Source organism: Genypterus blacodes, unplaced genomic scaffold (assembly GCF_046128005.1).
Source record: "Genypterus blacodes isolate CSIRO-AG114 ecotype Tasmania unplaced genomic scaffold, CSIRO-AGI_Gbla_v1 ptg000056l_1, whole genome shotgun sequence".
NCBI lineage: Eukaryota > Metazoa > Chordata > Actinopteri > Ophidiiformes > Ophidiidae > Genypterus > Genypterus blacodes.
Window position 1 is genome coordinate 2190069 of NW_027466868.1, and position 24172 is coordinate 2214240.

Below are 24172 nucleotides of genomic sequence, written 5' to 3' on the forward strand. Positions count from 1 at the left end.
AACTGCCCTGTGTCTGCATGAAAGACGATGAAAAATGAAATGAAATTGACCAATGGAGCCAAATGATCTCTGACGTTCTGTACGTGTGGACCCAGAGGGACTCGACCTCTTAAAAACACATCAGCCTCTCTGTCAGCGGCCCTGCGTCATCCAGATTGAGTGAGAATATCTGGAATGCTTACGTTCTGAAAATGCCAGATTCAGCTTTGCATTCTGTGCCCAACAGCGAGCCAAGTCACGCACGCATGAACGCACCAGAACGCACACACACTTAATCATTTAACGAGCCCGCGTCCTCCGCGCCAAAATAAACAAATTAAACGTCCCACTGCAGCCAATCATTGGATCAGCCCTAAAGGGACACGACCACAGATTGAACCGCACGCTGAGTCTCGATAAAGAGGGGCTGCCATCAAATGAATCACTCCGATTCGCTCACGAGGACCTGCCGCCGCGCTGACGTACACCAGCGGCCGTGTGATGTCATCTGAGCTGTTTCTGGAGCTCTGTCACAGATTGAATGATAAAGCGTCCAAGCTGACGATGGCACGCTGACGTGTTTTCATCCCAGACCTCAATGTGCAGAACCCAACGCAGAGGCTTGGAATGTTGTTTTCCGTGGCAATGTAATGGAATCAGGCTCGCTGGCAGCAGTTTGACTCATGCTATAGAAAATAGCATTAGCCTAAGTGGCTGTTTAATATGGAGATTTGGTGAAAGTTTGTCAGGCTCAGCTAAATTTCAGCCGTACAGAGACGCAAATGACACGAGTGAAGTAATATTTGGAGTTGTTGGTCGTCAAGCAGTAAAATCCATAAAGCCGGAGCTGCAGACTCGGCAGCTCTCTCGCCGTTCCTTTGATTGGGCTGGCGGGTATTTGACAGCGGCGTGACAGGCTCGGCTTCAGAGCGGCGCGCGGCCTCGCGATGATGTCCGTATAGACTTCCCAGCACTCAAGGAGGCGGTGTGGCGCCGTGTTCAAAGCGTTCGCTTGCCGGTGTGGAATGTTTGGCGGCCGAGGTGAGCGCGTTTGATGCATGTGTATGTGTGTGTGTGTGGTGGGGGTGGGGTATAAATAGCCGTTACAGTCCAGGTGGGTGTGTCTGTTTGACTCAAAGTGGCTTGGGCTTTGACCAGATATCAGTCAGGCAGCAGGATGCATCATGGGAATCAGTATAAAGATCACAAAGTCAGCACATCTTCGTGTCTTACAAACTCATTCAGGTACTCAGTCTGAATCAGTTCAGCCTTTATCTGATCTGTGAGATTATCAGGCGTGTTTTGACTAAATGACTGAATTCAGTTACCAGAGAGACGCTCAAATTTTGCAAACTAAGCATTGTTGAATTATTATAAAATCTTAAATAAGAAGGGTTGAGAGTCATTTGAACCTGATGAAATCCACATAACATAAAGTTTTACGCCTGTGGTTGCACACTTTTGACTTTAGTAGTATTGATATGATCAAGAGTTACACTGAAGGGGCGTGTCCAGACAGGATGGAGGAGCGACCAAATCAGAGCTTTGGAAATCATAGAGAATATTTCAAACGTTGTCGGACTCAAATCAAGCGGTGCAAAGGTTCAGACTGCGTCCTTTACATCCAGGAGCCTGAACGCAGCATTCCATAGGCTCCTGAGGTAACAACCAGGAGCAGTCAGGGGCTGATGGCAGAGGAAGAGCAGTGTTGGCAAACAGCAGCTCGGTATCCAGGCAACGGCGGAGGGGAGAGGTCGTCAGGGACTGTGAGGCCCCGCCGCTACACGACGACTTCAAGTGGCTCCCGTGTGCACATTCCTCACTAATAACCGCACATACATCATACATTATATCCATACATGCATGCCCGTCCCAACGCACACGCATGCAACCGCGCGCTCCGCTGCACGTGAGGCGACTGTGCATGTCGAGTCACATCGAGACGCCTCATCGAAAGCAAACACAGCAGCCGGCTGGATTGGCAGATTCAGATTTACCTTGGAAGGCAGCGGTTTGAGCGGCGCCAACTTTAGCACTTTGTCATGAGAATCGTCAACAAGGCTCGAAAAGAATACAAGAAGCTGCATTCTCTATCTGTGTGTGTGTGTGTGTGTGTGTGTGTGTGTGTGTGTGTGTGTGTGTGTGTGTGTGTGTGTGTGTGTGAGAACGGGCCACAGGCCGCTGGTTAGTGTTTCTGGGAAAAGGTGGACCTGGGCTGTAGGCTCTGTATGTTTAGCACGTATACATACACAGGTAGAAGCTAACTCACCGTGTTTACACAGAAACTTCATGGATACGTGTGTGTGTGTGTGTGTGTGTGTGTGTGTGCGTGTGTGTGCTGTCTCTTTATGTTTTTGTATATTTTGGGAAGTTTAAAGTTCAGAAATTTCTTTATGAAATTTCTTTCAAATTAATTTAAAGTTATTTAATTAAACTCATTTTCATAAGTAATCAAACAGATTTTTACTTAAGATTTTGTTTTGAAGTTAAGTTTCTCCTCATTTTACTTTTTGTTATTACTATTTTGTTTGTCTCCTTATTTGTTCGGTTTGCGTCTCAGGCTCGCTGGATGAGTTTCTCGGTCTGATGACATCACAGCCGTGTTTCTGTCTATGTGTACAAATGACCCGGGGTCAAAGGTCACACAGGACTTCCCAGCTCCAGCTAACCACCGTGAGCACCGGTCGCCCCAAAAACAGGTTCCCGTTCCTCGAGGTCAAGGGTCAGACATCTTGATTACATCACCTTGGGCATTCCACCCCTAACCCCCCAACACCCCCACCCCCCCTCCACACACACAAAGACACACACACACACACAAACATTTAGCCGTCTCCATGGCGATGGTGTGTCCACACAGTCGCACATACTTTCCAACGACCTCGTTAAAGACGCTGTGCGACTCCATACCGCAGATGCTGTGCAACAATGAGGATGGAAAAGGCCCGTTTCCATGGCAATGCCGCCATCCCAAAACATCACACTGAGATTCCTGCTGCATTCCACTCGACGAGGAGGAGGAGGAGGAGAAGTTTGGCTAAAACGAAGTGCTGATTGGTCCGTGTGGCACATAAACAATGTAGATACTTACTCCTTTACTTTGTACTTAAGTACAATATTACCATACACAATATCGCCACGACAACGCTGCAGTAAACTTTAGAGTCTGTCTATTAATCTACTTCCTGAAAGCTTCGATCAACGGTGTTTCTCCTGATCCCGAGCATCTCAGTCCTGAATGTCATGGTGATGAAAGTGCATCCTGTCAGTGAGACGGCCAGGGTCACGGTGTTGTGGCCTGGGGGTCAAGGAGCTGCTGGGGAATGGGGAAGGGCAAACTGATGTCGGACATGTCGGCGCTGCTGCGTTCTCTTTACACATTCCTACGCGTGCCGCTTCCTGTCCATCACGGTAGATGCCGGGAATGCTGTTGCTGTCGTCAAGGCAACGGGAATAAGCCTACGTCAAAACACCGGACTGTTGAATACCTGCCGACATTTTTTTGTTGTGTATGAAATTCCCAGAGGTTGACGGGAGGAAAAGATTCCCAGACGACGGACGTTCCTGCCATTTTACGAAATGGATGATTTTTCAGGAAACGCACATTTGTCTTCACAACATTCCATGAGGGGGCGACAATGCACAAGAACACAAACGGGAGTGACGATAGGATAGAGAAACATGCAGAGGTTTCAAGGTCAAAGGTCATAGGTGAGCATATTTGTAGCCAACTCTTTATTTTAGAGGCTTGAACGTGAGCTTGTAACTTCAGATTGAAAGAAAAAGGTGAACGAAGAGGAGGAGGAAGAAGAGTCAGGAAGAACGGAGAGATGAAAGGAGGAAGAGAAGAGAAGCCACACGTTCATCGGCCTGCCTGATCACAGGGCCCCGCGGCAAAACCTCCTAACAATGGCCTCTGTGTGTGTGTGTGTGTGTCTCCCTCTCCTCTCCCCTTTCTCCTCCTCCTCCTCCTCCCTGCTTCTTCCCTTCTCAGGCCCCATCCTCTGCTCCTTCTGTCCTCCTCCTCCTTTGTCACTCGCTCTCCTGAGATGAAAGAGAGAGGAGATAAGAGCAGGTAAACGAGTGCAGGAAGGGAAAACAGCAGAGGGGGAAGTGATAAGGGAGGAAACAAAGGGGGCTTTGATAGCACGGGAGCTACCGTGTGTGTGTGTGTATGTGAGTGTGTGTGTGTGTGTGTGTGTGTGTATAATCTTATATTTTGGAAGCAGAAGTCGTCTTATTTCTGATTAATGGCTGGATTTGGTGATGGAGAATAGGGTGCCTTTCTTTTGACCTCCTTGTTACGCAAACACACACACACACATACACACACGTCAAATCACCTGTTTCTTCCATTTGGGCCTCGGCCGTTCGCTCTTCCCGTTTCTTCCCAGTTGGGTGTGGTTTTCCGATCTGACCTGCTTTTGTCATCCCAGCCTCAACAAACCAAACCTGATCGGCTACGACCAAACACCCACCTGCCACCAACATGTGTGTGTGTGTGTGTGTTTAGTGGAATACACACATTTTTGGACATATGTACTTGTCAAAAAAGTGTCTTATTTCACTTTTACCTTAAATACATACGTACTGTTATTAACCTGCAAAATACTTATGAGGTTATTTTTTTTAAACCAGATCAGGGGGAATGCTTGGGATTCTTAGTATGTTCCCAAACTTAACAGCAAGGAATTCCACCTCACATTGGAATGGAACAAAACAACAGCAATGTGCACAGCCTAAAGATGAACACGCGTGTATGTGAAGACAATGGCATCTCTATGACATTAATGCAGCATTACAGGTGGGAGACACACTGCGAGACATTCCTGAGGATATGGAGAGAGGCCTGAGGGATAGAGCTGACTGTGGGAAAGAGAGAGAGAGAGACAGAGACAGAGAGAGAAGGAGAGCGATTCAGCAAATGTGTAGATTCCACCGAGACATATCTGCATTTACGCATGTAAAATTGTTGAAATCAAGCAATGGAGGGAAAAGATGGAGGGATTTAATGAGAGAGAGGGAGAAAGAGATGGGAAAAGGGAGAAAGAGAGAGAGAGAAAGCAAACTTAAGTGAGGCCTTCAGACCAGATCTGCTGGCCTACTTTCAGGTAATTCGCTCCTTTCTGCTCCCTGGTGGCCGCTCATCCTCACACACGTGTCTGTTTCAATAGGCACCATAAGAAGCTGCAGTTCCTCTAATGGCCTGCAGGAGGCGATGTAAGCTAACTCATGCTGGCCGAGGCTCACGTTTGCAGTTCTGAGCTCGACCACCAGATGACGCCAGTGGAATGGAGGACAGCTTCAATACGTTTAGCAGGTCAGTTACCACTATTATTTTTATTTCACTTTCAATCTATGAAACCTTCATCCTCATTTATTTTTATTGCGTTTTATTTTATTTTATTTTATGTAATCAACCAATCCATCTTTGATCAGTTCAGTTGATTCAGTTTGCCCAGTGTTTTGTTATGTTGTTGTGCGTTCAGATCTCTGCACTGCCACTCAGTTGTGGAGCGCTTCAGCTTGTAAATGAGTCCAGTTTGTGCCATGTCTGCACCAGCATGTGACGTGTTTGGTTCTGTGCCCGAACCAAAGGGTCTTTAGTTTCATCATTTAAATAAATCCACAATCCCACTTCTGAAAGATAACGACCTTAACGAGTGAATTATGGTGCAGATTTACCAAATAAACATTGTATTTATTACAGCTTTTGATATCCATGCTATTGCAATGTGACTTTAACCATAATTCTCTGCTTCGCTGCTGTGGTTGGACTTAATTGTGAGACTTTTATCGCGATCGTTAAGCTGCAGACCGACGTGCTGCAGGATGTCTCTGTTGCTACTTTCCTCTCCTTCTATTCGTCCTATCATATCTATCATTCCTGGGTTTTCTCTGTCCGTCCGTTGCAGTCCTTCCTTCCTTCCTTCCTTCCTTGCTCCCTGAACAGAAACTTCCTTTGTGAACTCCTCTGTTCTCTTATCGGAGCTCCTTCCTGTCCTCGTATCTCTCAGATGTCTGCTTTCGCTCTGAACTTGACTCTCTGGGACTTTGGAGGTTCACACTTTGCCACAAAACGTTCCCTGGCATGCTCACAGCAAAACTGGTGGAATTTTGACTTAGATTGAAAGTCCAGGCTCCCATTCAGAGTTTGATGCTGAGTGCTGGATTGAGATTCATGCAGGGTCCTCACAGGGTTAAAGGAGGTTAATTCCATTAAATCTATTCCTTTAATAGGTTCTAACATGGCCTAATGTCATCGTGCACAACAAATCAGTCTGAATCCGTGTGTATGTCCTTGTGTGACCTCATGTAGAGTCACACCAGGACGTCTTGGCAACCAGTCCCATTTCCACCCCAGTTTCTCATATTTCCTCTCACAGACATGAAATTCGCTCTGACAAACAAAAACACTGACGAAGTCTTTGACTCTTCGCACGCTCGGATAAGCTGATCCTCATGTTGTTGAGTGAGATGAAGGTTAACAGCCAGCTCCTGTTCCGCGTAGCCGTGTCATGTTTTACCTGCGTCTCTTTAATAACTGCTCATTATTAAAGGCTGAAGCTCCATCTGTCAGTTTGTTATTTGTTTGTGGCGTCAGTAATGTTTAGAGGCGGGAGAGTCGTGTTTGCTTCTGCGATGTTGTCACATCAAAACAGCCCCCGCGCGTCACAGCCACACAACTTCCTCCGCTCTCCAGAAACAAGCAAAGCATCATGGGATAAGTTGCGCTGCATGCCTGGGCACGGCTGGACACACTGACCTCTTCTGCAGTAAAGCGTTGTTGTGTTGTGTTTGTCGCTCCCCGTGCAATCGCATTCCTCCGTGATGCGATCGCGCTAACAGAACTCTCTCTGCCTCCTCTGGGACGGAGGAAGAGAGAAGTGGAACAAGAGCGGAGCTATTTGGGTCAGAGAGTCAGGATCAGAGAGAGAGAGAGAGAGAGAGGGAAGGAGAACCTGTGTGACTCACTGCTCCACTGACTGACTTCACACTCTGCAGACTACACAATCAGGACAACAAAACCAAACATTTCTCAGTGTTCTGGTCGTCTGGCGTGTGGAGAGAAGCCACAACATCTCAACACACACTAACAGACCATGGACACGTCTTCCGAACATGGAATCTGTCACGATCAAACAGTCAAACGTGAGTGGAAGGAGTAAACATCTGAGCTCTTCACACATCAGAGGAACAAAACACTGAGGTACGCCATCATATGTGGTTTTGCTCAGTATATGATCAGATCTTATAGTGCGAATCAGGCTGGATTCAAACTTTCCCTCGTAGCTGATGAGCTTTCCCGCCTCTGACTGCTCCCGCCGCTCGTCTCTAAGCGGCGCCCCAGGCGGGAGGACGCAGCGAGAGACAAGGCTGAGAGACGAGTCGCCTCTGCAGCAGCTTAACACCCGGCGTTCACCGCTGCGTGCTTTACATTCCTCCCCCGACATTGGCAGCTTCTGGCGCACGCTGCACTACTCAAACACACAACTTATCTTTGACACACACACCATTTATTTCCCTCTGATTGTGACGTTTTTTTGGACCAAAGTAGCTGGCACAGATGCTCGCCACATGTCAGCTCGGGCTCTGAAGACGCGGCCGACCTTTAGGGGGAGCTCTTAGCGTACGCTCCAAGACAAAGGGATGATGGAAAAGAGGTGAAAGGAGACGATGGATAGCCGGAATGTTAACCCTTTAATGGGCCTGTTAAACAAGGGAATGTTGTTTAGAAATGTTAATTGGGGAAAAGTTGTGTCTGTCTGGAATGCATCTTCCAGTTTTATGTGTCGATTCTTCATCAGTGTCTCCATTGAAGAATTGTGGATTTGTTACTGAATGGACCCCTGATCTAAACACGAGGTTGCGAGTTCAAAGATGGCAACCATTAACTATTAAAGGGTGAACACACCGCCCCCTCTCGCCGTCCGCCACACATGACGTAGCATCATGAGCGTCACCTCATGGAGTTGCGTCGGACACTCCCATGAAGTCGCCTTTTGTCCCTTCGTCCACAAAGGCCCAGCGAGTCGTGAAAGCTCATCATTGTGTGCGGTGACGACAGTCGAGGGACGCCGATCGCCCTCGGCATAAAGCCTTAGTCAGGTCAGCCAGGTCTCCATGGTGATGTGGCGCGGAACTCTCGGCGGTGATGTAAGACGCAGGCGGCCTTTCCACAGTGTCTCTCCAATGTGTCTCTGGGAATACCCACCAGGGACGTCCCAAAACATGACATCAGACGATTCACACTGGCCTGTCACGGTCCAACACCAGCATGTGGGCGGGCCAGGAGTCTGGCCCCGAATTCAGGAGAACCACCAAGCTGCTACATTCTTAAAGTGATAGCGACAGTTGCGGAACTTGGGTGATACCCGTGGACCCATCACGTCCTTCCTGTCTAAATACTGGAGGGGAACAAATAACTTCCCTTCCTCCTCTCCTTCCTGAATCAATCACAAATCATTAAAATCTGCTAAACTGGAGATACAAGGTTCCAACATCACAGTGAAGTATCACTGTCCAAGTATCCAAAATTCTTCTACTTTGGTTATTTGGATACAAACACTTTTCCTTCATCAGAACAAATCGAAGCAGGAGTTTACTTCAGTGTCTGCCACCTCAGGCCAACACACACACACCTTCTTACACGAGACATAAACACACACACACGTACAAACACACACATACGGTGAGGAGTGGGCTACCTTGGCACTGCAGACCAACAGCTGTGAAAACAGGCGGTTAGTGATGTCAGGGCAGCAAGGGACTCTGGGTAACGAGGCCACTTTGATGTGTTTGGGTTTATGGCTGCTGAGGGAGGGAGGGAGACTGCGAGAGAGGAAGAGGGCAGCAGATCTGAAGGGAGTTTGTGTGTGTGTGTGTGCGTGTGTGTGTGTGTTTGTGTGTGTGTATGTGTGTGTGTGTGTGTCACTGTCAGTCACTGTTTTATGTGCAGGATGCTAGAAGGACAGATAGACAGAGGAGGTTGGAGGTGAAGAAAAGTATTTCCAGGTAAATTCTCTGCATTGCGATCGATGTTCTGGCCTCCAGAAGCTTCCGGAGCTCCGCAGGTGCAGAGTTACTACCCCCCCCCACAACCCACCCCACCCCCCTCCATCCACTCCTCCACCCCCCAAAACCCCCTCCCCTGTACTGCCCCTCTCCTCATGCAGGAAAAACAGCAGAGAGTGTGTGTGTGTGTGTGTGTGTGTGTGTGATTCCTCCTCAGATATCACCAGAGTAGTGATGATGATGATGATGAATAAACGCTGCAATTGTTCCAGACTGAGGTTTTGGTGCAGACTGCTGAACCAGCTGCAGGATGGCTCTGATTGGCTCATAAACCGATGTGACATCAAGTCTGCATGCCGGTGATTTCCCTGTCAGCTGCCAAACTTCCTCCTCTTCCTCCTCATCATCATCAGTTCTCCCCTGCTGTGTCACTGTTTGTGTGTCAGCTGAGACGATGAGGGAAAAATGGAAAACCCCGCATGGAAAGAACGGCGACCTCAAAAATCTCCCTGAGACAGACGCAGGATTTCAGCTCGTCTAAGGAAAACAAAGCTCACACAGCTCACAGGTAACCTTGCGTGTTACAGAAATGATGAACTAACACACACGGAAAGATTATGTACCGTTAAAACAGTTCACATTTGTAAATGACAACATTATCATGACTAATTAAACAACCTGTTGACATTTGACCTCCTTGAAGGATGTTGTGTAGCTTTGTTGCTAACTGGGGTTGCTGGTTCATCTTTTTTGTTGGACGTAGAGGCAAAGTGGAGTCTCTCACTTAGCAAACAGCTCGTCAAGCTGTTTCAGGCAGGGATCCACGTTTGTGGCGTTACTGATGGTTTCTTTCTCTGTTATCACGCTAACTTTGAAGCTACAGGCTAGCTAACGCCCGTGACAGACTAATGACAGGGGGAATGTTTTAAAAGTTGAGCTAAAAGCATTTCGCATTCTCATATTGTTACTAAATTGTCATATTCCTTCTAAGTATTTGTTGATAATTAGCTGTAAAATAAGTAGTGGCTCAGTTTGTTACTTTAGCTAAGACATTTTAGCCAAATATCTCACAAATGACTGAAAAAGCTGATGGGACGCCTGAGGTGATGTCATGTGTCCCTCACCTGTTGACCTTTCGACCTCCACTAGAAAGTGGGCGGACGTTTGTGGCAGGTTGACAGAATTACAACGCTGCCGTCACCTTCCTCCCTCTGCGATCGATAAACGTCAAAACAAATCAGTCTGGGCGACGGTCAGAGCTCTGCTGTGACTTGATGAAACTGAACCAGTAGAATGCTCTCTGAGGTATTTGTGGCTGTGTGTGTGTGTGTGTGTGTGTGTGTCCGTGTCTGATGGACTGCAGATATAAAGCTGAAGCATGTGTCAGAGTCGGATCAGCCTCAGGCGAAACCCTGACGCCTTCGCTGATTTACTACGCTCAGCTGACAACTGCAAGACACTCAGTGATTTCAGGTTAATCACACACACACACACACACACACACACACACACACACACACACACACACACACACAGATTAAGTTCCCCAAAACTATTAACTGTAATGTTGTTGGTAAATGTATGGATCTGAAATATAAACGGACGTGATAAAAGGGGATTCAGGGGACTTCCAGGGCGCTAGGCTATTAGAAGGGGGATAGTTACTGTCCCTGTATAGGGGTTTTCAAACTACAAACTTCTCCTTTCTGTCTGGAACTCTGTTGTTGTTGCCGTTCACCGCCTTTTCTTCTTCGTCTTCTTCATGTCTCCCTCACTTAGCTGACATCTTCTGTTCCATGGCTGCATCTCGACACGCGACGTCTCCTCCTCCGCCTGTCTTTCAGAGCCTCGTCCCGGTGCGTCTTTCTTCCTGTCTTGTGTCACGTCGCGCTTCGTCCTCCACAAATCTCTCACCGCCGCATCTTACTCTCCTCCTCGAACCCCCCCACCCCTCTTTTGTTTGTTTTAGCGGGTGAGTGGGTGAGCTTTAGAGGGTGAACGAGGGCGCCCGGTGCTGTTCCTGTGTTTACAGCTGGGCGCTAAGAGGCCGTCTGTCAACGTGGAATCCACTCAATGACCCTCCAACGCTCCATTTGGTTCTGAGTTGCAGGTTCTAATCCCATGTCAGGTTTGGGTTGATGCTAGATGCCTCAGCAGCTAACCTTCTCTGTGCTTTCCCAGCTATACGTTGTACTTTTACAGAGGATAGTCAAAGCCATGTGGTAAAGCTGGATGATGTCAATGGAAATCGTCAATAATCAATCATCCTATTAGGCGTTTGTCCAGCTGCTGCAGTCTGGAGCGACGCCCAAACACCTAATTGGGTTTGGCAGACACAACAATTTCACGCAGATTATTAAGCCGTCGCCGTGACAGCGACTACTGGACTTTGCTTAACAGCCGCAAATTGTGTCACGCTGTTTCCCAGAAGGTGCCGATGAGGTCATTTCGTCAGTGGTGACAGGTAAAGAAGGATGAAAGGAGGAGAGAAAGAAGGATAGATGTAGAGGTCAGGAGGTCGAGAGCTGCCAAAGGTCACGTAGCCGCTGCTCCTCCTATCTTGGAGACTTGCGGGTTAATGGACAAAACGGACAGTTAGTGGATAAACGGCGCCGAACTGACATTACAGGCTTAAGACGGTAATGTCAGTAATTACAGCTTTAAGCTCAAAGGTCAGCTGATTGTGTCAGCACAGGGAGAGTCCCTGCTGTGTGTACTTGTGTGTGTGTGTGTGTGTGTGCATGGCGACACACAGGATATGCATCTATAGTATGTGTGTATGTTTGTGTAACTTCTGTATTGGTTTTGTCAGTCTGTCAGTCAGTAAAACCAAGCAAGCACAGCACGTCTTCATCTTCTTCATCTTCATCTCCTTCACGTCTGAGCTCATTGTGAAGATGTCTGTGCTTCTCTTACAGGTCTGTAGGATCCCTATGGATCCATGAACACGTGTTACAAGCTCCCAAGGCTCCTCTACATGAAGCTATACGTTTAGTTAGATACAAATATGTTGACCTGTGACCTTTGGCCCTGAAACGTTTTCCTTCTATAGTAACTTCCTGGTCTGGCCTTCCCACGTCAGTCAGCAGCTCGTGCGATGTCGATACGATCGCTCTGCAGGGACGCTTACGTTACCGCTGCATTAAGTATAAATCCAGCTGCCTCGCACGCCGTCTGGCAGTCACTTCATCATTCTGAGGATTTGAGGTAGAATATCTGGGATTTGGCAGCAGACCAACATTGACCTCCTATAGGAGTGACAGCTCATACATTAAGTCTCACAGGGTCCTCCCGTCTCCGTCTAACCTGTCTCAGGTGATCGTCTCTGCATATGAGGCGAATGCTCGGGAGACGCTCGGGAACATTTTCACCATCACGGTCACGGCTTCAGTCTGGGAGTTGAGTTTTTCATGTGGTCGCACATGAAAAGCAAAAACCAAAGCGCCGCTGCAGGGATTCGTCCATCAGAAGCAGACGGGAGTAATACATCACGCCTCACGTCCGGGATCCATGTTTTCATTTGACTCCGGAATATCAATTTTTCAAGCGTGAGGGTAAACTTGGAGGAATTCCAGGAGCTGCAGCTGTGACCGGCCGGCATGTTACACACACGTGGGGATACATTTACATTTACGTGACTTTATTTCCCAAAATGCATTGTAATGTAATTAAAGCAGCATGAAAGATATCCATCTGTAGCGGCGTTCCCACTCAGACGCACCGTGATTCCCCTCTCAGACTCCAGCAGAGACTTTACTGCCTGCAGTTTGTCACTGAAAGACTCATGCCGTACACACACACACACACACACACACACACACACAAACACACACACAGCGTCTGACTCTCAGGTCAGAGCTGGGCCCAAACTGTTTTGATGCAAAGCTTTCTGGGAATTCAGTCTTCCCCATTTTATTCTTAATTGTCCTGTTTACTCTTCCAGGTCAGTTTCCATGCGTGGGTGCTGTGACTAAAAGCTTCTTCCCAAGCGATGACGCTGATGTTTTGGACGAGACAAAGGCGGGGTGAGACGTCTGTGTGAAGGTTTGTCCAGACAACAAAGATCAGAGTCGCCCGGAATTCAGAGAAGGATTGTTGACGTTGTGTGTTTGTATGAGTGTGCGTGTGTGTTTGCATGCAGGCGGCAGGTTTGGTCACGACACCTGGAGAGACTAATGGCTTTTTATGAAAACACAACACACACACACATTTGAACGTGTTTATGTCATCAGCAAAAATATGGAAAGTATGCTCTGAGGAAAATGTGAGCAAGGCCGTGTGTGTGTGTGTGTGTGTGTGTTTGTGTGTTGTGCCATATAAGTCAAAGGGAAAATATGTCTCTGTCAAGATGAAGGCTCAGGTAGTTTGTCATCGCACTTTCAGAGTAAGTAAACACATAAAGTTGTGTGTGTGTGTGTGGGCGCGTGTGTGTGTGTGCACGCTTCAGCCACGTCCTCTCTCATCTCTGTCCAGAGTTCCACGCGTTGTTTCCTACTTAGTGGAAAAACTCCTTTCGAAAGTGGAAAGCAAAAAGCGGCAGTGTTACGATTTTCTGTATTTTTCTGGAAGGAATTTTTTCTGGGTCAACGTAACTTCAATACTGTAATGATTATATTTACAGTATTGTTTGTATTTGTATGTGACAGTGACAGCCTAAAGGGTTAATTGAGTTTGGGCTTGAACGTCTCTGCTCGGCCATCGTCTTGTTGTGCTTGTTCCAGTTTGTGACACGTTTTCACTCACGCACACCGGCTGTGCTCAATCATTCGCTCTTCGTAAACACTTTCACAGTTTCTGCTCGGGAAATGTTTTTATTCAATTTGTTTATTTGATTAATCCTATTTTACGGAATCTCCCTCTCCGTGTGTGTGTGTGTGTGTGTGTGTTTGTAATCCCTCCGATGTAAAAGCACTTTGAGCCTCGTTCATTTAAAGTTGCTACACAAACAAAGATTATTCAGGTTCTCCATCGGTACATTTTGGTGTCTTGGTACTCAGGGTAACTCTATACTTTTAGTTCTTTTACCCTCTGAACTCAGGTTGAACCAGTTTGAAGTTCTTTGAAGTACTTCTTACTTCTGTTTCTAGTTTTGCTTTCATTTGTTTTCCTGTGTACTTAAGTACAACTTGTAGTTTCAACAGCAAACTCAGAGGATCATTTGAACATTAATACTCATAAATGACATAATGTGAGGGTTCTGCTCTGTGATCGCTTAATACTGAAGACACGACAGGCCAAACACTGCTTTAATGTGTTTATGCCTCCAATTATTCTTTATTCTGTTCACACACAGAGACAGAGGGAGACAGAAAGAGAGAGAGAGACAGAGGGAGACAGAAAGAGACTGAGAGAGAGAGAGCTACATCTCCTCACGTTTCGTCCTGAACTCGTCTTCCCTGCTAGCTGAGCTGGAACGACCTGGCCTGATTCGTTGCCACGCACACGCTACCTGGTGCACCAGATAACGACAGAAACACATGTTAGAGAGCGAGAAGCAGTTTGTGTGTGTGTGTGTGTGTGACAGGGAGCAAATGAGTAACAGACACACAGAGTCTGCAGTCTGTCTACTAAACCATCTTTGTTTTGGAGTAAATATGTCACGTCGAATCTCTGCCAGATGCAACTCTGAACCTGCTGACAAGAAACACTTTCAGACGGCTTTCAGGAGGACAAAGGAGCGGCAGGGAGGCCTCACACACACACACACACACACACACGCTAACACACCCACAGACGTCTGCGCTGATGAGAAACACATGGCTGCCGTTCGGTCTCTCAGCAGCTTCTATAGCAACTGTGATGAGCATGAACGTGGCGAGAAAAATGCATTAAAAGGCAGCTGCAGCAGAGACGTGAGAGGCCTTAAAGGAGCGTGACCTCATGTCGGCCGGAGCCAGGATTTAATAAAGACATGGAACTTTTCTACACGCAGGCTGCACGCCGTTTAACTCTTCGAGGTCAAATCGCGCGCCTTGATGACATCACTCCCGCTGGAATCAATCAAGCTTCACACAGTACTGAGGTAGTGCTCGTTCTGCGAAGCTTATTCCGACAGTCAGCATCACGTATAATACATAGTCTCTTCTCAGAGGGCGCTCAATGATAAATCTGGGTTAAACTGATCGGATAGCCGCAACCTTGTTACCTAAAGTGCACACGGAGAGATTGAGAGTAGGTCAGTAGGACAACTGCCTGTGTGTGTGTCTGTGTGTGTGTGTGTGTGTGTGTGTGTGTGTGTGTGTGTGTGTGTGTGTGTGTGCGCGCGCGCATTTGTATTTGATTTGTAGCCCTGCTGCTGATGTGATATCCAGCAGGACATAGGGAATGAATTCCAGGTTTGGCAGAGGTCTTAACCAGAATTCTTCACTGAGTGGTATGTGTGTGTGTGTGTGTGTGTGTATGTGTGTGTGTGTGTGTGTGTGTGTGTGTGTGTGTGTGTGTGTGTGCACGCATCAATCTTTACTATATCCTTATACACACACACATGCACACACATGCAGACACACACAAAACCTTCAACTCTCATTCCACAACAGTGTGTATCGTATTCCAACAACTTTAATGGGAGTTATCTGGCACCGAGCAGCTCACTGGTACACACACACACACACGCATTCCACATTAGCTCCTGCTCTATGATATACATCACACTCACTGTTCATATCCTGACATGGACTAATTCACAGGAAAAGTTTCCATGAGCAGCATGGAATCAGGCGGCAGTGCGGCGTTACGGCAGAACTCGGGAATTCCGATGCGGGAAACTGGAAAAACCAAAAGAATGAAGGCTCCCTGAAACTGAAAGACAATATTCTGTCTACACAGTTGAAGCCCGGGTGAACTTTCCGCTCTCGTTGGCTCTGTAATGTGGAAACGTTGCTTTAAAGGAGACAAATTATGCAGAATTCCGTGTTTGGGATCATTGGTTTCATTGTGTGTGTGTGTAGAGAACAGTATTAGACAGCCTTACTCTGACTTGCAGCCTGATGTTTTGTCTTAAGGTGATGAACTCTGTGTCACATGACTGCTAAGGGTAGAAATATGTGGAGGGGAGGAACGTATGTGGAAATGTGAGCGTGACCCTGAATCATCATCGTCATCATCATCGTCATCATCTGTACAGAAATAACTTCCATTTCTTCTTCTCTCTCGGAACAATGACATCCTCTCACACAAAATCGCATCTTTTCGATTTCACCCTCTCGTCCTGTTTGAGGAAAAATAATCTCCGGCATTCCAAAGCCGATCTCAGGCGGCAACAAAGCCGAGCAGACACTTGAAAGGAACGCAAATCTCTGCAGCCCGAGCCAGAAACTCTCAAACACACAACGGCTGAGAGATGCTGACAAAGAAGAAGAACGGGCGGGCGGGGAGGAGTGGAAGCCGCTTGTTTGTGTTTCCACGTGCGTCAGGTTTGACCTCTGTGACCTTCCGATAAATCCACATCAGATGTAATTTCTTTATCGGCCTGTTTCTTTGTTTCTCTTCAGATGATTCGTGACGCACGGAGATGCGAGAACGCTGGATGAACTCACGGATGCACGCAGGGTTTGGAGCACATGTGAGTGCACGGGCGCCTCTGCACGCGTCTGAGTTTGTGCCAGAGTTTAGCCTAAACATGACGCCTCAGAATCGCTCTATAAAACCGGCCGCACGTTAGTGAGCACGTGTCACTGTGTGTTATTCTGCTGTCAGTGGGCCGGGACGCCAGAGTGAAGCTTCCTGCTGTGCGGTCTTCCCCAGGATACAATCAGAGATATACGATAACAAACATCCCACTGTCCAAGCTTCCTTTTTAGAACCTGTGTAGTTTAAGTTAGAGACCACAGAGGTTTACAGCCTGAGCAGCAGAACAGATAACCCTACTTGGTCAAAGGTCAAACTCAGCTGCTTCGCTCTCTCTCTCCTCTCTCGCTCGCTTTCTGACGGAGACATTTTGGATCCTGATCTGATCTGATATGCGTCACTTAAGAGCAGCGTTGGGACGGAGCCGTGAATCAAAAACTGCCAGTTAAGCCTCAAGAGTCTCTAAATGTTTTTATACCGGAGGTGGATTACACGACAAAGTCCATCAAAGCGTTATTCGTTGTGTTTAGTGGTCTCGTAGGTGTGGCATCTTGTGATCTAAGTCAGTTCCCATGACAACCAGTTAATGGAAACAGCCTGGAAATGGTTTGGTGGAAACACTTTGGTGAGATTTGGTCTGGAGACAGAATAAATGAAAGAGATTTCATCAAAAGTCAAGATGTTCTATCAGATAGAGCTGAAGACGTGTGTGTGTGTGTCTCACAGGACGCATCAGCAGGGTGGAGGCTCGGCCTTTACGTTCACCGCTTCTCCCTGTTGCCTCAGAGTTTCTGAGACACGTTTCCTGGCACCATCTTCCTGGCTGCCCACCTACCCCCTTCATTCCTGGCCACCACTTCACCGGCCCCACCCAGGCCGGGGTGAACTCGGGCAGCCAGGCCTCCCTGGAGCTCCTCACCGCCAGGCCCGGTCACCCAGGGGTCAACCTCACCGCCAGGCCTCGGGTCAAGGGCTTTAATGGGTGCATCCAAGCCTGGAAAAACAGCCCGAAGGACGGTGAGAGAGAGGCAGCCTGGGAATCTGGTCCATACCTGCAGCAGAGTGGAAAGACAGATGGGAAAGAGAGACAAAGCTAAACTGACATCTGAACGACATTTGATCTAATATTTAAACTTAAAACAAGAGAAAAAACATGGAGCGGAGGAAGATGCTTTCACCTTCATCCAACACAAATCAGTAGGAAACAAACCTGCTGAGGCTTTTATTTTGACATTCGCTTTGAGGAATGTTCCCACAGATTAGAAGCACCTGTGGAAAGGATTTGTGTACGTCAGTTTTATAATGAAAACGATCTTGTGACGCAGCAAATAAGTGATTGGAATGATCAAACGTTTGTCCTGGTGTGTGTGTGTGTGTGTGTGTGTGTGTGTGTATGTATGTGTGTGTGTGTTTGTGTGTGTGTGTGTGTGTGTGTGTGTGTTTGTGTGTGTGTGTGTGCTTCAGCCGATGCCCTCGGCTTTTCACCCAGACTAGTCGCTCTTTGGCCCCGCCAGGAATTCCAGACGAGAGATTCCGAGATTCCAATTTTGCCTTTTCTCTGAATTCTTCTGGTTCACTCGTCTCCATGCGGTCGTGGCATGAGGGCCAGAAGATCACGTGTGCGAGTGACTGGATAGCATACCAGCTCTGTTTGGGACTCCACATGTATGTTAAGCTTTTAGTAACATGACTGCAGTCTCACTTCAAAGATGGCTGCCCTCCCTATGCACACCGACAGACACACACTCATGTATGGATGTAGCCAAGGGCAAACATACAAAACACACCCCTCAAATTACTGTTTGGTTTAGCAAGCAGGAAGTAGGTAAGCTCGCTGGATCCCGCCGCTGTCATGGCAACCACCAACGGGAGTCCAGGGTTAATGAGGGAGTCAGTGGCCCGTCTGGCAAACTGGGCCTGTCAGTCATTGTCTGGGTGGAACGGAGTCAAAGAATGTGGGCAAAAACAGGTCAGAGGAGGAGAGTGTGAGAAAAGAGCAGAAGAAGAAAAAGAAGAGAAGAGAAGAGAAGAGAAGAGGAAGTAAAGTAGAGGCTGGAAAGCACCTGAGGAGTGAGTCAGGGGAGGAGGAAGAGGCGGAGGAGGAGGAGGAGGTAGGCTGGCTGCAGCTGCAATAACAGTGTCTGGCAGTGTGAGGGGGAGCTGGTAGACGTACACACAGACACACACACACTCTCACACACTCATGTTCATGTGCTTCCATAGGGTCTAAAAACATTTTCTCATCTGCAAAAACTGTTCTTACTTCATTCTGTTTGTGTGTGTGTGTGTGTGTGTGTGTGTGTGTGTGTGTGTGTGACAGCAGCTGCCCCTTGCCTCTTGACTTAATCACACGTGTTTCACTATTTCAGATTTGTTCTTTGAAACCTGGCATGGTACAATCACAAGTGTTCTGGTTTGTCTGGTTAGACTAGTCAGCCTTGGTGGAGGTATGAACTCCGACCTCATGGTACAGCTGTCAGCTCTATATGTGAAGTTACAAAGCTTTACATTTAACAACAACAGGCAACAGAAGAATGTGCACTTTCACAAGAATGGAGTTTAACATACAGCATCTACACACACCCGCACACCCACACACACATCCAGGTCCAGGTCACCTAGTGCAGCTCGCCGCAGGCATGGCCGCCGCTCCACGCCTCCACATCTGGCGAGCCAAGCTCTGGCCTTGGCCCCCGGCTCACAGCCTGCGGCGGGAAGCATCTCGCCGCCGTGCGTCTCGTCTGCACGCTCAGCAGAGCAAAGCTGAACTGTGGAGCGTCTGGTTATGAACTCGCTTTCACAGGAAGAGACTCGACTGCAGCACGCCGGCAATTTTAATCACTTTACATCTGAACTCTGTGTGTGTTTGTGTCTCGCTGTGTAGATGTTTGTGCTTCTCTTTCAGGTCTGTAAGTCTTTGATTGGACCCTTATGGACTCATTTACATGTGCTCAAGTTTGTCAAAGCTCCTCAACATGAAGCTATAAGTTTACTTCAATACAAATATGTTCACCTATGACCTGTAACCTCTGTATGTTTTCATTGATCTGTATCCTTTTGTAAATTCCAGGTGCCTTCCCATGTGTGGTGATTATCGTGGCGATGTCCATGCAGTTCATTTACAAGACTCCCACCTGACACAGCAGGGTGGCCTTAAAGAGACAGGACCTCAAATGGTTTGTTTTCTCTCAGTGTGCAAAGTTGTTTTTCTGAGGTTTCCATGGTTTGTAGTCCCTGTGTGTAGACGGTGATGATGTCATAAGCTCCTCCGTCCACCAAACAGTGCTGAAGCAAACTGGGAAGAAAAAATGTTTGAATGTTTGTTCTTTCAACATTACAAAGTTTGTGTTTACATCTGTAGAGTAAATGTCCACCGTGGGAAACGATGTAATGTGTTTACGGTGATTACGTGCTGAGCGGCGGCAGAGGGAACAGAGAGCAGATCAAACAAAGATGAAAGAGGCAGGGAAAACACTTTGGGGTGGTGTGTTTATGATCATAATCGCGAAAACGCAAACCCGTCTGGAGGCCGCTGTAACGTCGCGTCGTGGTTTGTGCCGCCTCAGCAGATGTCTCCCGCTGATGACACGTGCAGAGCCGGGATGCAGTGGAGGAATGAATGTGTGTGTGTGTGTGTGTGGTTTGTCTGGCGCTGGGTTGTCATTTCAGGGTCAAAGGTCATGGGTGCTGTGGCACTCATGGTTTACAGGAACACACTCAGGCACTGGGAGGCCGATGTGAGTCCGGTAAACGGGCTGCTGCTGATTCTGATTATTATTATAAGAGGGCTCTTCCTGTGTACACACACACACTAACACACTATCACGCACACACACTCTCTCTTTTTTCGCTTCTTTTTCCCCCCCAGCCCACGAAATGTAATAATGTTGGGACGGGAAATGCAGAGTTCCTCTCATAAAAGTCTAATTGCTCCTCCTGGTACTTCCGTGAGACCGCTACCCCCCACCCCTCTCAGACAATCACACACACACACACACACACACACACACACACACACACACACACACGTAAAGTTGTCACACCTCAGGGCCAAATGGAAACACCTCGGCGAAGAGTCTGTCATGGCTGTCGGCAGGGACACCGGAAACTTTGGGTTTTTACGCAGCATTGTCTCCACTTTTATCCGCTTTGCCTCACTGCACGAGTCTCGCTCACCGACGGATGGCGAGCACTTCAGCGAGCATTAAGAGGCATATAATCCTCCCTTCACTACACCCTAAACACCCATTATGTTATCCCAAAGTGACTCATGCCTGAAATTCGCCAACATGACGTAACGCCGTTCTCAGACTTTAGTTAAGGAGGTGATTTGTCATGTGGAGGAAAGCGTGAAAGAGTCCGATTTATCGCGGAGGCCACAGGGGTCAAATGTGTCATTGCCGCCGTGGTACAGTAGCTTAAAAACAAGCGGGACTCACAAAGACCCCACTGTGGCACCCGGCGAGGGACCCGGGGGACGCAGAGGGAGTGAAGAAGAGAATTTTCTGGATAATTAGGTCAGCAGTCATGAGCTGATGGGTTTGGTTTGAAACTGAAAAAAGACAAAGACTTTTAGAAATGTTGCTCCTTTTCTCTGGAACGGACTTCCTGCACCCGTTAAAGAGAAAGGCTCCCTAGAAATGTTTAAATGCTGTCTAAAGACGCATCTCTTCTCAGTTTGCTTTGATAAATGTGAACTCACCAAGGAACAGGAAGCACACTCTCCAATCCAGGTTCAGTTCAGAGCTTGGATAGACTCCACTCTGTCCACTCTTGGTCAGTGATGGGGCAGATCAGCTGATTTTCTCTCTCTATCCTTCTTTAACAGCTCATATTACATCCTGTGACTCGACTGATGGCTCCTCTGGCCTATGGGCTCCACAGCGTTCAGTGTGGGGCCCACAGGTCAGCTACTTTTCAGCTCCATGTCTGCTGAGCTGTCTCAACGATCAACGGCTTCTCGCCCAGAGGGACACCGGGGTGCGGCTCCCTCTGCCATCTGCCTTTCTTTGTATAATCCCACTTGAAGTTCCTTTTGCACACCCAGCCATGCGAAGAGATGGAATCTCTCTTGGAATTGCCTCTCCAGAGGCTTCTTCCTTTTTTCCTTAAACATTAAGGTTTTTTCGGGAGTTTTTCCTGGTCTTCCTAGAGAGCTCTGGGCTCGGTTGAGATGTTGTGGGCCTTTTAAGCCCTTTGAGACATTGTATATGATATTGGGCCAAACAAATAAAAAGGACTTGAATTGAATTGGTAAAATAACGTGAACGGCCTCGTTTGCTCGTTAAATGACCCGAAATTTGGGAAATCGGGTCAAATCGCCAAAGTGTCAACTAAGTGGACCTTCGCTTTTCTCCGTCTGCGTTTGTTTGAACCCCCAGGATGCGGGACCGGGCCTGAGCTCCCTGTGGGGGCGAGCCAGAGGTGGGGTCTGGGTCTGACTTAACGAGGCCTGCTTCCCGGACATTCCCGGAATACACAAACACAGTAAACACACACATTAACACACACACACACACAACCTAAATTTAGACTTTAATCTGTCTTTGATTATTAGGGGTGTAAACATTTGGCTGTAGATCATTGAAGCAGCTCAGATGTTCCTCACCCTGGCTTCATTCTCCAGCTCTTTCCTGGTCTTCTCCTCGTCTGGAACTCCTCCACAGATTACTCCTAACAAAGTAAGTATGCATCAGAGTATGAGGTCCAACAGCTCTGTGCTTCTTTGTGCTTTTTCCCCCCAAACTACAGAGGGATTTTTAGTCTCAGACTGAACCAATGAAGCGGACATGTGACTCCTCAGCAGGCTGGGGTGTGTGAGGTAAACTTGGGTTATTACAAGATGTGATAAATGAGATTAGCAACCACCTAAAGGCAAATATGATCTAACACCAACATCTGCAACACATCCACCAGTTGCAGCAAATTGAAGGTAATTTGTTGATATCAAATTCTGCGCTGTAAGTTTAGTCTTCACCGCTCGTGACCTCACACTGTCCAGTAGGAGGGGCTGATGTCATTAATGGCGGTAATGGCGCTGTAAAGACATTTTTCTCTCATTACTTAGATCAGCGTTATGGGAATATTACTCACCGGCAGTACTAACAGCAGCCAAAACTCGCCGTAATTTCAACTGAGATGACAGGGAACCCGCCGCATTCCTGTGTGAAACACGAGAGCAAAGGGGTTTAGAGAAGCGAACAAACACCTGACAGAGGCGCTGGATGGGACGGACCACACAGTTTGCGCGCTGAGAAACTGGGCTGTGAGATCTATTAACACAACAAACCGCCGTGGGTTGTTTCCCCCCGCAGATGAGTCGAAGCGAGCCAACGTCGGGAATAAAGCTCGTAAAGACAGATCCTCCCTGCCTGTGGTGCAGGTGAGGGCTTCACAGCAGTGGTTTATGGGTAATGGAACGGGAGGATGACCTGAGGAGGAAGGTTTGAGCAATTAATGGCCCAAACGAAAACAGAGGCGGACTGGAAGACGGATGAGGGTTATGCGTTCATATGTGTTTGTTTAGCAGCAGGATTACTTCAAAAGTTATGGGCCCGTTACCATGGACCTCAGCTTGCAGGTTGGGACGCGATCCAGCAAAGAGCCCATTAGGTTTTGGTGCCAATGCGAGGGAGGATAACAGCCACGCCATCCTGATTGTTTTGCCAGTTTCGCTGATGAGAACATCGTGCAGGTCGTTACGCTTTCACGTTCCTCGGCTTGCGGGCGTTTGACGGCTCATTCTGCGTGTACACGGCAAACGAGGCGGGTCAGTTTATCTGATGAGCCGCATGACAGCGCCGGTCTGTCTTTGATTAAGCCTGCATGCTGACCTTTCAACTCATAAAGAAGGCACGTGTTTTGTATTTTGCCTCTTCTGTTATCGACCATACAACATGTGGGCTGAGGTGGGGGGATGAGGGCGAGGGGGGCTGTCCCTGACATTGACCCACCCCCCACCCCCCAACCCCGCAGGAGATGTATATTTTCATAACAAATACATATTAGTACACCATGTTCTTTTTCAGGGTAGGTTCCCCCCCCCCCCCGGCTGTGTGTTATGGCTGCCAAAGTCATGATAAACAAACAGCAGCCAACACAATTTGTTTTCACTCATCATACATAACAGTGCTGCAATGCGCAACAACAGGAGGCAGCAGACTTCGCGCTCAGGTCGGTCACTTGCACTGAAACCCACACTGTGCTTTCAGTATTCCCTTTGAACCGGTTCATATCTGTATGATCACTGTTTGCATTAAGGAATGTGCCCTTAATGCCCGTCTGATTTTGGAATGCCTGCTTTTCCCTTAAAATCCCTGCGATCCGTAGCCTTTGCAGCTAAAAGTAGAAAAGGATTGTTTGTCTTTATTATGATCTGCGCTCCGCATGAAGCAAAGCCCTCATAAACATTCCAGGGGGATTGATTCATAAAAGTTTATGAGAGCAGTAATTTTAAGTTCACTAATCTACGATCAGGGATCAGGAGCTGGAACCCTGAGAGCCACCCAAAGGTCTCACAGGCGTTTGGGAGTAACGATTGCATCTGAAGATGCAAAAGTTTTCTCCCTTTTCATTTAGCAGAAGAAGAGAAAGTGATCGTAAAGTATCATGC

General features: G+C 47.7%; 1 long non-coding RNA gene across 2 annotated transcripts; it reads left to right on the forward strand.

Annotated features, from left to right (window-relative positions):
• Nucleotides 1-12030: 12030 nt before the first annotated feature.
• On the forward strand, nucleotides 12031-21790 carry LOC143002327 (uncharacterized). Of its 2 annotated transcripts, XR_012963788.1 has the most exons (4): nucleotides 12031-12606; nucleotides 12938-13038; nucleotides 19631-19736; nucleotides 21389-21790. It is a non-coding gene; the product is annotated as an uncharacterized LOC143002327 (long non-coding RNA). The 2 variants fall into 2 exon arrangements; XR_012963789.1 differs by lacking the exons at nucleotides 12031-12606; nucleotides 12938-13038 and adding an exon at nucleotides 17957-18671.
• The last annotated feature ends 2382 nt before the right edge of the window (nucleotides 21791-24172 follow it).